The sequence below is a fragment of the Acomys minous genome, assembly GCF_964271855.1.
Source record: "Acomys minous genome assembly, chromosome: 13".
NCBI lineage: Eukaryota > Metazoa > Chordata > Mammalia > Rodentia > Muridae > Acomys > Acomys minous.
This window is the reverse complement of record NC_140495.1, coordinates 4,217,378-4,232,268: the sequence shown is the minus strand read 5'-3', so window position 1 is coordinate 4,232,268 and position 14,891 is coordinate 4,217,378. Positions and strand designations below refer to the sequence as shown.

The window sequence follows — 14,891 nt, the reverse complement described above, 5'->3', positions numbered from 1 at the left end:
GATTTTTCTTTTACTCTTTGTCTTGGTCCCATCTTTGTTGGCCTTTGTTTTCCCTTTGTTTCACTCTTTGTTTCAACTTTCTTTAGCTTTTGTTTGGTCTTTCTTTAGCCTTTTGTTTAAACTTTGTGTGGCCTTTGTGCAGCCTTTGTGTAGCTTTTGTTGTAAAGTACACGTCTTGGCTGAGGACCCATCAAAAACACCTTCTGTAATGAAAACCCCCAAGGGACGAGCTCTCCCTATATATTCTGGGTGTACTGAGGTCGCCCAGCTCCACAAGGGCCTGCTACCCACAGGGAACTGTTCCACAGTAGCTGCCACCAGCAGGTAAGAGGACGCTGCTGGGGGCCCTGCTTCACCTCACGCTGTACTTTACGTAGCAAGGGCACACACGGCTGTCTCGAGGGCAGTTGTGGGTGGAGGGACGGGAAAGAGTGGAGAGAACAGAAGAGAGAAAGGACAGTTGTTTATTCTGATCTGGGCGAAGGGACCTCCGGGAACCGTCCTGTTAAAGTGTGGGGTTTGTCTGCTCAGAGAAGGATGCTTGGATTTCCTTGGTTTGACACCTTTGTTGTTGCAGAGAGGTCAACAGTGTTGCTGCTGCCTCCCCCAGCCCCTATTTCTCCTTTTATTTATCGTCATGACTTAACATTGAGCTTGTGTGGGGCCTCACCCCCTCCCTGAGACGTACATACAGTTAATGATGGGGAAGAGAGGCGTCATCTTTAGTCAGGTGACCATGTGGCACTGGGAAGTTGCCCACACTCCCGCCAGCTGACCCTCACCCATGCCCCTGTAAAGGACCCTAATGAAACTCACTAGATGTTAGCCCTCCCCCAAGGGACAAAAATCCATCAAAGTAGAAAGGGAGGGCTGGTTCGGAAATGGGGGGATCTTGAGGCGTGGCCATCCGCAGGAGAGTGACGAGGCAAGGCTACGGCTGAGATACATGATGCATGTGTGCAACAAGACCTGAGGTTGTGAACAATGAGAATATGCCAACAAAAAACATTTTAGCCAGGCGTGGTGGCGCACGCCTTTAATCCCAGCACTCGGGAGGCAGAGGCAGGTGGATCGCTGTGAGTTCAGGGCCAGACTGGTCTACAAAGTGAGTCCAGGACAGCCAAGGCTACACAGAGAGACTGTCTCGAAAAACCAACAAAACAAAACAAAACAAAACAAAACAAAAACCCAAAACAACAACAACAACAACAACAAAACATTTTAAAGGGAGTAGAGTCAAAAAAAAAATGCAAGTGAAGGCAGGTGTGGTGGTGCACGCCTTTAATCCCAGCACTCGGGAGGCAGAGGCAGGTGGATCACTGTGAGTTTGAACCCAGCCTGGTCTACAAAGTGAGTCCAGGACAGACAAGGCTACACAGAGAAGCCCTGTCTCAAAAAAAATTTTTTTTCCTTCTCACTTGGGAACAGCTGCTTCCCTTAAACACACAGCTGGATTTGTATGTGTGGGGATGTGGGGGTGCAGCAGCGAAGACCAAATCTTCACCCAAGGGGACTGATGTTAACACTTTGGCTCTTACAGAATGGCTTAGAAATCCTGGTAGTCTGCAGTCTTTGGCTGAGAGAAAAAGTAGGAGAGAGATTGTATCAGGGGACTAAAGCAGGGAGCTTGGCTACAGTGTTAGGAGGAAAGTGGAGAAAAGGTTTTGTGTGCTGTGTGGACGAAACAGGGAGGCAGAAAATGGGCTGCAGCCGCCAGGTGCCCGGGTCTTCTGTTTGGGGAGTATTTAAGATAGAGGGGATTGCTTGTGAGTGGATCTCAAAATTGCCTCAAATTTGTAGAAAAGTTGCAAGCAGTATGAAGAATTCCAGCTGTACCTAGTTTATGCAGATGCTGCTAACAGTGCCACATTTTCTGGATTATTCTCCTTCTAAATTTGCAAACACATGCACCTTATACCTCCCCAGCCATCTGAGATCAAGTGCATACATCATTGATGCCAGAAAGCTGCCCGAGCATGCTAATTTTTTTTTTTTTGATACAGGGTTTCGCTGTGCAGCCTTGGCTGTCCTGGACTCACTTTGTAGACCTGGCTGGCCTTGAACTCACAGGGATCCACCTGCCTCTGCTTCCTGAGTGCTGGGATTAAAGGTGTGCACCACCACAGCCCGGCCTGAGCATGCTAATCTTTATCTAATCTTGAGCCCCCGACCCTGACCCCATTTACTTTGGGTTGTTTTGTTTTCTTACATTCCTTTCTCCTGCAAATATGCTTAGCACAGTCATTCTCTGACAATCCTGTGCGTGTGCATATGTGCGTGTGCATGTGTGCATGTGTGCGTATGCATGGGGAATGTATGCATAGGTAGACTTGTGTGTGTACAGAGGTTAGAAGTCCGTGTCAGGTGATTTCCTTCATCCCCCCTTCACCTTACTTCTGAGACGGGGTCCCTCACTGAGCCTGGACTTGTGATTTGGCCTACACTTGTTTGCGGGGAGCCCCAGGGATCTGCCTGTCTCCATCCAGCCTGAGGTTACAGCTGGGCAGTGCCCATGACCAGCTGTTACGTGGGTGCTGGGATCCGAACTCAGATTCTACACTTTGCACAGCACATACTTTACCCACCGAGCCATCTCCCCTGAACATGGGCAGTTCTGAAGCTGTTATGCTGTCAGCTGGCCTTCGGCGTATGGTCAGTCAGTCAGTCTGAGTGACACTGAGAGGAAGCAGCCTTTGCTGGCGTTAGGTTGGCTTCTAGCCAAGCTCCTGATCAAGGCGCTTTCTCCCACGGTTCCAGCATTTCCACCCAGCATAGATCTCAGCCTTGCTGGGAAACATAGTACTGGGTACTGGGGCTGCTGTACCCCAGAGTCGCTGTCCTTTGATGGTGAGTTCATGCTTCCAGGGCTGTGGGGCTGGGGACATGACTCAGCTGGCAGGCCCGTCTACACCACAGAGCCCTAGGCTTAATCACTAACACCGGATAAAGTGTAGAGCCATGGTGGCACACACCTAGGATCCTAGCACTCAGGAGGTGGAGGCAGGAGGGTCATAAGTTCAAGGTCATCCTCAGCTACACAGGGAGTTGGATATCAGTCTGGGTTAAAGATCCTATTTCAAACAAACAACAAACAGATTGTGTGTTCTTATGAAGAATTATTCACAGGTGGACAACGATGGTATAAACCCCTCCCTTTTCTCAGTCAAAACAATGTGGATGGGGGCATAGAGGGCTCAGGAGGCAGGGGCGTGTGTGGATGACACCTGCTGACACCTGCTTCTCATAGCTGAGAATCCTGCTGGGCTGGGCTGGGCTGGGCTGGGACTAGGTTTAAATTTATCGAAATTTATGCTCAAATATGAGCACGTGAACTTTTAATTCAAGCTCTGTGGAAGAACGACTAGGATTTTAAGGGAGCACCTAAGACCTCCTTACATGGAAATTACAAAAAAAGTTATAGCCAGGCACAGTGGCACACGCCTTTAATCCCAGCACTAGGGAGGCAGAGGCAGGAAGGTCTCTGTGAGTTCAAGGCCAGCCTGGTTGGTTCCAGCAAGTTCCAGGATAGCCAAGACTACAAGAGAAACCTCGTCTCAAAAAACCATAACAACAACAACAACAACCAAACACAAAGTTATAAATGTTTACAGCTGAGTTGCCCTGTGATATAAATGAACATCTTAGTTATATGTCGATGTGCAGGCTCACGATCAAGGGGCTCTGTGTCCCACCACAGCCCTCTCCCTAGGTGGGGAATTAAGAGTCCAAGATCTTTCTTCTCTCTCTCTCTCTTTCTTTTTCTCTCTCTTTTGTTTTTTTTTTCCCTCTATGTAGCCTTGATGATTCTCAACTTGCTTTGTAGAGCAGGCTGGCCTTGAACTCACAGCCATCCACCTGCCTCCGCCTCTGCCTCCCCAAGTGCTGGGACTAAAGGCGTGGGCCACCACTCCCAGCTCCAAGATATTTCTAAGACATAAGACTTTTAAAATCTTACTATCAAAGTCTGTGACATAGGAAATATACATATCTCCCAGGTGAGAGAATAAAACGAGGCCACCCTCTGACCACACCTGGCCATGAGGCCACCCTCTGACCACACCTGGCCATGAGGCCACCCTATGACCACACCTGGCCACGAGGCCACTCTATGACCACACCTGGCCATGAGGCCACCCTATGACCACACCTGGCCACGAGGCCACTCTATGACCACACCTGGCCATGAGGCCACCCTCTGACCACACCTGGCCACGAGGCCACCCTATGACCACACTTGGCCACGAGGCCCACCCTCTGACCACACCTGGCCCCGAGGCCACCCTCTGACCACACCTGGCCATGAGGCCACCCTATGGCCACACCTGGCCACGAGGCCACCCTATGGCCACACCTGGCCATGAGGCTACCCTATGACCACACTTGGCCATGAGGCCACCCTATGACTACACCTGGCCACAATGAATAAATCCTTTTCCACTTTTCACCAGCTAGTCTCTTTAGCTGGCCTGTGAGGACAGAAGGCCAAACCCAACCTGTATGAGCTGCCAGGGTCCCGATTGCTCTCTTTGGGCCATAGAAGTTACTGTGTGGTTTGACAAAGGCTTTGATTTTGCTATGTTATTTGATTTTATGTGCATGGGTGTTTTGCTTGCATGTGTATGTGTACACCACATGTGTGCCTGATGCCCAAGGCAGACTTGGGGTTCCCCGGATCTGAGTTAAGGATGATTGTGACCAACATGTGGTTGCTGGGGACCAAACTCGTGTCCCATTAATTGCTGGGCTATTTCTACCTCTGGCAAAGTGCTTTATTAATTATATGTCCCAAGACGTGCTATCCTGGTGTGGAAAATGGAGGCACCAAGTCTCCTTTTTCTCGGTCAAAAGAATTTTGGATCTTGACATGTAAAGTGGAGGCCAGGGGAGTCCTGTGGTCAAGAGTGAACTTGTTCTGACAATCTAGAAGTTGGCTGGGCCGGGTCCTGGGGTTAGATGGATCAGCTGGGCCAGTTCCTGGGTTAGACCGATTGGCTGGTCCAGTGATCAGCTGGGCTGGGTCCTGGGGTTAGATGGATCAGCTGGGCCAGGTTCCTGGCTTAGACCGATGAGCTGGGCTCCAGGAGGGACTGCCTCATGCTGGCTGTGCAGCTTACCCTGGCTCCTGCTCTTCTGTGACCCTTACAGCATTCAATAACAATCCTGCAGCTTCCATGTCCTAGGCATCAGCTTAAAGACCAACCTGGATTTTGTTATTATTCTGATAGGAGGAAGCCGAGGGCTGATGAGACAGGGTTGTCAGTCGCAGGAGCAGGGGAGCCACGGGCCGCACCTCAGGGCCTCAGGGGAGGCACAAAGGAAAACCAGGTGTAAGAGTCTCTATTGTTGTTGTTATTATTAACCTATGTTGTGACTTCCACGGATGGGGAGGGTAAGGTCACTGAAAAGGCCGGACTACATCAACTCCCCTTATAATCGACATTTTTTCAAGGTGGTTTAGTTCTTGGTAAGGAGACTGCAGTCTCTCAAGTGAATAAACCGACTAAGTCCTGGCCACAGCGCCCTTCCCAATGCTGAGGACTTGGAAAGTGGTTATTCTTCATGCCTCGATTTACCTGTTTTTTCATTGCTATTCGGGTTCCCAGTAGCCATGCCTGGATGGGCTCGGTGCTCAGCAACAGTACTGGGTAGCCGCTGTTAACCAGATATTGATATTTGCTTGGTGGTGACTTTCATGTTTATCAGCACCAATTTTGTGTTTACTAAATAAGAGAATGATAACAGATAATATGATAATAAGGTACCAGATGCCAGGTACTATGTTATATGATGTTTATTAAGTGAGCATGGGGAGAGAGGGAAAGGGGGAGGGGTACCTCAGAGAGAGAGACAGAGACAGAGACAGAGACAAAGAGAGGGGAAAGAAAGGAAGAGTAAGAGGGAGGGGTGAGGCAGGACTGTCCTTTTATATGGCCCTGGGCAGGGCCATGCCCCCTGGCAGGTAAGCAATGACGTCACAGGTAGGCTGACTGAAGCAGAATGCTCACAGTGACACCTGATTTACCAGGAAGAAGCTAAAGTGTTCTGGGCTATGGTGTGCATGTGGACACACACAAAACAAATTAACAAAAAGTCAACAAATGATGTAAAGATTTCTACATTTAGGTGTTCCTCCTGTTTTTGTTGTGTTTTGTCCTTTGTTGTTATTGGTTATTTTATTGGCGTTTTTTTCTCTTTTTTAAAAAAGATTTTTAAGCCGGGCATGGTGGCACACACCTTTAATCCCAGCACTCAGGAGGCAGAGGCAGGTGGATCGATGTGAGTTCGAGGACAGCCTGGTCTACAAAGCGGATTCAGGACAGCCAAGGCTACACAGAGAAACCCTGTCTCCAAAAACCAAAAAAAAAAAAAAAAAAAAAAAAGATTTTTAATTTTTTACATAGACATTTATACTATTCCACATATGTACAATGAACTACCTACAGCAAGAAGAACCATGAAACAATCAGGAATTATATAAATGTTACATTCTTAGTGTTTTGGCTATTTGTATTTGGCAGCCTTGAAGAAAACATCTTTCCTATCTTGGTGCATCTAAAATTCTGAATGTAAATCAGTATCTATCATATCTCATCATTATCAACTTAAAACATCTATCTAGACCCAAAAACATCTTAGTCCCTAAACAACTGAGCTTAATTGTAAAACTAAACCATCAGAGACTTGAGAAGGAATAAAATTAATTACCTGAGTATACAGGGGGTGCAGGTTAGCAGCTTCCCAAATGAGAGGATGACAGACAGTTTGCTACTTGAACAGTCACCCAAAATTCTCTATAAAGTCGAAGCATCGTCTTCAACCTTCTGGCCCAATATATCTGATGGACATATTTGTGAGGCAAAAAGTATTGAGGACTTGCTTACTCTGTCTTGGCAGAGTTTGGCCGTCAATGCTGATTGCATCCAAGTTTGCCCTTTTTAAGGCAGAATTCTGTCTGTGGTAGAAATGAGGACATTTTGCCCAGTGGCTTGTTTGCCACCTTTGAAGCCATCTCCATAAGGAAATTCTTTGATGCTCATCATCCTTTTTGAGGTAGGCTGGGTGTGCCAGGAGTTTTGTTTTTTGTTTTTCAAGACAAGGTTTCTCTGTTTAGCCTTGGCTGTCTTGGACTCACTTTGTAGACCAGGCTGGCCTCGAACTCACAGCGATCCGCCTGCCTCTGCCTCCCAAGTGCTGGGATTAAAGGCTTGTGCCACCATGCCTGGCACTAATCTGTCTCATTGTCAATGAATCTTTAAAATAATAAAAACATTTAAAAATGCCATTCTCTGTGTAGGTCTGGCTGTCCTGGAAGCCAGGCACAAATGACCATTGCCAGTCTTTTTTTGTTTTACAGCCTGTGTCATGGTTCATTTTCCATTCATTCGTTCACCATTCAACGAGTAAATATTTGTTGAGAGTGCTTGGAGCCGACACTGAATTAGCACCTGGAGATCAAAGCGTGTGCAAAGCTCAGACTTTCCATTTTAGTGATAACAATAAAATAACCATCTCCACCCGGTTTTGGGCTGCTTTTGAGAGCAAGCCTCCATGTGAAATACACCTGACTGAACTGTACCCACGTGACCAGCACACTAACTGACTGGTGTGTGCTACCACCTCGTTTCTAGGGGCAACAAGGAACCAAATGAGAGTGAGACAGCTGGGAGCAGAGTCCTGGTCACCAGATGCACGAGGATAAAAACACAGGTACACATCTGCATCTTAATGGTTGCATAAGTGACAAATGATTACAGGTGTTTGGAATGTCCCAGAAGAGTATAAAATCAGCGAGAGGCTGACTGGAACTTTCCATAAGGTAGGCACGTTCTTACTCCTTCCTACCTCCTTTCTTCCCTTCCTTCTTTTGAGACGGGGTCTCACTGTGAAGCCTTTTCTAGCCTGGAACTCGATACGTAGATCAGGCTGGCCTCGAACTCACAGAGATCTGTCTCCCGCGCCGGGATCAAAGGCGTGCGCTCCCATGCTCAGGAGCTTAAACACTTTTATTATTTTTTTAAAAATAGCATGTCAGTTATCTCCTGGTTTTCTAGGTCTGGAGAACAGAAATAAGGAGACAAATTCTCTGTGTTAGGGAGACCATGGCTCAGGCCACCATTTGTCCACTCACAGTGTCCGGTCCCCCACACAATAGGCATTGTATTAAAAAAAAAGAAAAAGAAAAAGAAAAAGAAAAAGAAATCTTTCTGTCCCTCAAACTTGGGATCCAGTTCTATCTTTGACTAAGTGGAGTCTTCCCAGTCCTGTCTATCAGACAGCCTCATCTGTCTGTCTGTCTCTCCAACGGGGCTATTTTGTGCTTTGCATCTTTTCCGGCTTTAAGAGTGAGGCGAGTGTCCTCTTTCCATCAGGTCCTTTGCTCTCTAGTTAAAGCAGCACTTGAAACTTGTGCTTACTTCCCAGTGGGAGTCCACAGCCACCCTTCTCCACTGATGTGTCCGCCGGCCACCCCCCCCCCCAACCATGCCAGGGTTTGACTGTATAACCACCCTGGCTGTCCTGGAACTCACTTTGCAGACCAGTCTGGCCTCGAACTCACAGAGATCTGCCTGCCTCTGCTCCTGGGTGGGATCAAAGGTGTGCGCCGCCACGTCTGGCTTTCTCCAGTGATGGCTCTGCCCCCCCAACCACCCCCCCCCCAGACAGGGTCTCTCTGTGTAGCCTTGGCTGTCCTGGACTCACTTTTGTAGACCAAGCTGGCCTGGAACTCACAGCCATCCACCTGCCTCTGCCTCCACGGATGGCTTGTAAACAGCACCCCCCCTCTCTCTTTCTGCCACAACTCTATCCATCAACTCAGCCAACAGCAGTTACAGGAGCAAAGGACCCAACACTCCGGCGTACTGGCCACTCTGTCTCATCCATGCACTACCACGCTGTGGCCTTGTTGGTGCTTCACCAAGTCAACCAGCTGCACAGGCGTCCAGTTCCTTCACAGCCTTTGGTTCTTGCGCGTTGTTCTGCTGAGTGCCTCCTCACAACCGTTCTCCCTCAAGGTGTTTCTAGTCCACAGAGCACTCACTGCCCTGTCTGTGAGTCTGTTGTCCGTCTGTCCATCAAGCACTCTTTTCTAGCTTCTGCTTTTTTTTTTTTTTTTTTGCCATCCTGGTAGATTCTAGATTCCATCACCACAGTCTTGCAAGTTCGCTGTCGAATCCCAGCACAGACAAAACTGCCTCCGTGTGCCTGTGCCCCGGCTCCCCAGAACAGCTGGAGCCAAGCACTGTGGAGCAGGCTGGAGACGCTGTCAGCTGATGGTCAGGCGGCTGGTTCAGTAGCCTGCTGTCCACATTGCTAACACGGTTTTCTTTGTCTGCTTTATCCTTAAATCTTTCCCTTTCTTGTTCTCAGCTGATACTCTGGCTTCCCATTTTTTTTTCTTCTTTTAAAATTTTATTTATTTTATTCCAATTTATTTATGTATTTTATGTAAATGGACACTTTGTCTGCATTTACATCTGTACACCAGAAGAGGGCATCAGACAATTGTGAGCCACCATGAAGTTGCTGGGAATTGAACTCAAGACCTTCGGAAGAGCAGTAAGGGCTCTTAACCACTGAGCCATCTCTCCAACCCCTGGCTTTCCATTTCACTGGACAAATGGAAGCGAGTGGTTGAGACTTTATCCAGCCTCATTTTTCTTTTTCATTTCATTAAAAAAATTGTGTGTGCCCATGTGTGTGTGTGTGCACATGTGTATGTGTGTGTACTCACACACATGTGCACTCAGTGTCCTCAGAGGATCAAATGCTTTCCATGTGGAGTTACAGGAGGTAATGCACTGTCCAACATGGGTTCTGGGAACAGAACTCTGGTCCTCACAGGAGCAGCAAGAGTTTTTAACAGCTGAGTCATTGCTCTCCCTCTGTTTCCTCTTCTAACAAAAGGCATGGATCCAGCCCCTCCATTTTATTTTGTTTTATTTTTGGTTTTTCGAGGCAGGGTTTCTCTGTGTAGCCTTGACTGTTCTGGACTCACTTCGTAGACCAGGCTGGCCTTGAACTCACAGCGATCTGCCTGCCTCTGCCTCCCAAGTGCTGGGATTAAAGGTGTGCGCCACCATGCCCAGTTATGTTCTGCATTTTATTTTTTTTAATTTTTTTTTTTTTATTACATATACAGTGCTCTGCCTGCAGGTACATCTGCAGGCCAGAGGAGGGCATCAGATCACATTATAGAAGGTTGTGAGCCACCATGTGGTTGCTGAGAATTGAACTCAGGACCTCTGGAAGAGCAGTCAGTGCTCTTAACCGCTGAGCCATCTCTCCAGCCCCTGCTCTGCATTTTAATACCTCAAGTTTTTCCTCAAGAATATTACTAACAATTTTTTTTTGAGATGAGGTTTCTGTGTAGCCTTGGCTGTCCTGGACTTACTCTGTAGGCCAGGCTGGCTTTGAACTCACAGAGATCCACCTGCCTCTGCCTCCCAGAGTGCTGGGATTAAAGGCGTGTGGCACTGCACCTGGCATATATTAACTTTCTTCTGATTGTATTTTACCATCTTCCTCTCTATAGAACTTCTCACAGTCACATTTGCATATTCTCACCTCTCTCATCATACCAACTAAACAAACAACCGACCAGCAATCACCCAAACACCAGCACCTCCCCTCAAAAGCCCTGTGTAACCCCCCACTCCAGCCCTGCCCCTCTGTCCTTTCTCCTATGTCTGGCCTGTGCCGCTGATTTTCTCTGTCCAAATCCTTAGCTGAAATTCCCTCCACAGTCCCTCAGGTCTGGCTTCTATTTCAACCACTCCAAGGAACCACCAGGCACGCCTGTGCTTCTGTGAAGCTGGATTTGGAAGTACCCAAGGCAGTTGACATTTTTGAAGCCTTCCTTCCCTCCGGCTCCTGTGGTCTCACAGCCCTGAGATCCCCTCGCTCTCCTCTGACTTCCTCACTGAGCCAGGAAGGAGGAGTGCCCCGAGGCCCAGGCACAGCCCACATTTGTTCTTTTTCTCACTGCTGGGACAAAAAACAAACAAACAAACACCCCCAACAAAACAGCATAAGGAAAATGGTTTATCTTGGCTCACGGTTTGAGCGTACAGCCCGTCAGGCTAGGGATGGGATGGCGGCGGGAGTGTGAGGCGGGGAGCAGGGAGGGATGGCAGTTGGTGCTCAACTTGCTTCCTTCTTTTCGTTAATTCTGAGCTGCCAGTCGGGGATGCCGCTGCCTGCACTCAGGGTGGATGGCCTCTCCCTAGGTAAACCTCACTGGGAGTGCCCTGCTGGGCAAGCCTGTGCCCATAGACTATACCACACCGTGTATAGCCTTGGCTTTAAGATGGTGTGTTATTTATGTAACACTTAGATCACTATACTTCTTGTGTATTTGTCTTGCTCTGTTACAGTAACTTACATCTTCACACCTAAAAACTCACCTAACTTATTTATCTGTGTGCCTGAGATGCCAACCTTGGGCTACACGTGTCCCTCTCCTTGGACTCGCTACAGGCAGAGACTTTGTTCATCAAGGACTCTCACACAGCCTGGGAGGTAGTTGTCTGTGGAGCAGCCCGCATGTATCTGTCTGTGCTGCCTAAGACAAAGCAACACAGTGAGGCATGTGACACGGCTTTGTGTTCCCAAACGGGCATTCCCTCCGGCATCCCTGGCACTGTCTTATTCTGCTATGTCTCACATCGTCTCCAAATCCCTGTTGCATTTTTGGCATCTCACGGTTGTCTGCAGAAAGGCTCCCTAACTTAAAATAAATATTTGTATGGCCTTGTCCACTCCCTGACACTGGTTTGTCTCCAGTAATAGGCTGCACGATTTTCACTGTACCAGTGTGCAAACAATCTCATCACCAAGGAGACACATGGGGGGAAATCCCTGGAGGGCTTGAATGAATGGTTGTCAGGCCAGTGCGGATGTCCTGCTCTTTTCTTTTGTCGTTGCTGTGGATTGATCAAAATGGAAGCTGAGTGTTTACTGTGTAAACCTACACTCAGCAGGAAGTGTTAGCCTCCTGCCCAAGGGAAGATTAGCAGTGGTCTCAGAGGGAGCTGGTGGACAAACCACTGTTTTCACAGTAGAGACACTGGGTGGACGCCAGCACCTCCGCCCATTCCTTTCTTGCAGGGCACAGGGGTTCTTTGACAGCCCAGTGCCTTGCCACAGCCCCGCCCCTGCAACTCTCATTGGCTGTCCTCCCTCTCATTGGCTGTCCTCTCCTCTCATTGGCTGTCCTCTCCTCTCATTGGCTGTCCTCTCCTCTCATTGGCTGTTCTCTTCTCTCATTGGCTGTTCTCTCCTCTCATTGGCTGTTCTTTCCTCTCATTGGCTGTCCTCTCCTCTCCTTGGTGTCACTTTTTCCTTTTCTGTGGCCCATCAGGATGGATGTGGACTGCCATCTCCTTGTTGTTATTTCTTTTTCTCGAGTACTACAGAGTCAAGCATATCTGTAGATAACTACCATCTGGGCCAGGAAGACGGGGTAGTGGGCGAAGGGGCTTGCCGCCAAGCCTGGCAGCCCGAGTGTGATCCCTGAAATGCGTGTAATTGGGAGGCAGAGAACCAGCCCTGGTAAACTGTTGTCTGACTTGCACATTCTTGCTGACATGTACACCCGAATAAATAGATACACTGTTTAGAAATAGATATTATTCCTTCTCGATGACTTGCCTACTTTAAATTTCTTTACTCATAGATTATTATTTTTTATTTAAAAATCCTGATCACTAAAACATGATACTTTTACATGTTAGAACATTTTCTTCTACATCGGAGCAGGGTGTTTAACTTGTAGCTTTAGGTCGTTACACAGCTGAAGGTGATGGGTTCACATCCCAGTGAGCGCCAGGCCGTGATAAGCACACCCTGGAAGGACTGCGGGGGCCACAGGAAGGGAGAGCGCTGCAGTCACAAGCCGCCCTCAAACACGAGGAGCACGAGGACTTTATTCAGGGGCTGCAGAGGCGGGAAGGGAGGGCCCATTGCTGAGCGTGCTCATGAGGGAACACGCGCATGCGCATCGTGGGTTAAGGCGTTCACTCCCGACCACGCGCAGTTAAAGCCACTGAACACTTGTCTGAAAGATCAAAGGGATGGACAGCGTCTACCTGCACTACGCACCCTAATGTTTGAGTTGAGGACAAGCGAAGATTGCTTTGGAAGGTGCCGTGATGTAGGGGTTCTGCCTTCCTTAGGGTGACAACACCTAGAATATTTAGAAAGAATATTGTGTCAGAGTTAAGACGACTCTCTAGTCTGCCTTGGGGTGTCCTGGCACCTCATATCCTAGTTCTCTGCCCTCAGGCGACTTCTCCGTGTCTCTCACGTGCGAAGCGTTGGACTGTGCCTGGCTTGTACAGTGTGTTTGCTGTCACCACTCAAACCAGGGTCTTCGCTTGATTTTACTAAGTGTTCATCTGTCTTAGTTTTGTTTCCTGTTGCTGTGATAAAAACACCCTGGAAAAAGTGAATTAGGGGAGAAACGACTTATTTTAGCCCCAGATTCCAAGTTGCAGCCCATCACAGTGGGAAAGACTCAACGGCAACTTCCTGAGACTTGTGGGTGCCTGAGACTTTCGGTCACGTCAAACCCACAGTCAAGAGCACAGAGCACAGACTCCACTCATGCCTGCTTGTGCCCAGCTCGCCTTTTCCATTTTATTTTTCTTTCTGTTCCTTCCTCCCTTCCTTTTTTCAGATAGGGTCTCACTCTATAACTCTGGCTGTCCTGGATGTCACCATGTCACCATGTCACCGACCTGCCTCTGCTTGCCAAGTGCTGGGAGTAAAGGTGACCCCACCCCCTGATCCTTTCTCCTTATACAGTGGCGATCTCCTGCCCAGGGCCTGGTGCCACCTACAGTGGGCGGGTCTTCCCACAGTACTTAACATACTGACATGCTCATTGGGCCTGTCTTCCCAGCTGTTTCTAGAATGTGTTACACTGACAACCGGAACTAATCCCCAAGCCGACCACTGGTTAATTTAAATGATCCCTGTTCCAGACGATGCCACTATGCGTATGTAGACCTGTTTCCAACTCTCAGTCCTGGTTTGTTGATTTATCAATCTTTTCCCAAGCTAATATGTAGTAAGTGCCCTTCATAGTGACTACTGATACTTGGTAAGACATGGGTTTCTTTTTTTTTTTTTTTTTTTTTTTTGAGACAGGGTTTCTCTGTGTAGCCTTGGCTGTCCTGGACTTGCTTTGTAGACCAGGCTGGCCTCGAACTCACAGCGATCCGCCTGCCTCTGCCTCCCGAGTGCTGGGATTAAAGGCGTGCGCCACCACGCCCGGCTGACATGGGTTTCTTATTCAGTATGTGTCTGTGTGGAGGTATACGTGTTACTTTAGTCCATAGTGAGTGCTATATTTGGCTTGGCATGGATTTCTTGTTTTGTTTTTGGAGACAGAGTCTCTCTGTGTAGCCTTGGCTGTCCTGGACTCATTTTGTAGACCAGGCTGGCCTCGAACTCACAGCGATCCACCTGCTTCTGCCTCCCGAGTGCTGGGATCAAAGGCATGCGCCACCACTGCTTGGTGGCATGGATTTCTTATTCAAAACTATCTCAGCTGCTCTTGGGTCTTCATGCTTTAAAAAAGAACTATGGGATGGCTTTGTCAGTTACATGCAAATCTGATATTGATCAGAATTGCATTGACCATTTAGAGTTACCCAGTGAGATCAACTATACTGTGGTATTAAATATGTTTTTAAGCCTTCAAAATTTTTGTAGATTAAAATAAAAAAAAAATGTGTTTTATGTGTCTATGTGAGTAGATGCATGTATGTATGCATGTGCACCCTGTGTGTTCCTGGTAGCTGTGAAGACTGGAAAGGAGTACTGTAATCTTTGGAACTCAAGTTACAGGTTATACGCTGGCTGATAAAGGTTGTAAGCTGGCTGAA

The 14,891-nt window shown here is 48.1% G+C and overlaps 1 protein-coding gene across 5 annotated transcripts in view; it reads left to right on the top strand.

Moving 5' to 3' along the window:
* Window positions 1-215: 215 nt before the first annotated feature.
* The window catches only part of MOBP (myelin associated oligodendrocyte basic protein), a gene marked incomplete at its 3' end in the record, with an annotated part of 36,005 nt that continues 21,329 nt past the window's right edge, over window positions 216-14,891 (top strand). For 3 of the 5 annotated variants that reach the window (XM_084754487.1, XM_084754486.1, XM_084754483.1), the window contains exons 1-2: window positions 216-324; window positions 7,629-7,707. Of the gene's footprint in view, window positions 325-5,230; window positions 5,328-7,628; window positions 7,817-14,891 lie in introns of those variants that run through there. The other 2 variants (XM_084754485.1, XM_084754484.1) reach the window with 2 other exon arrangements.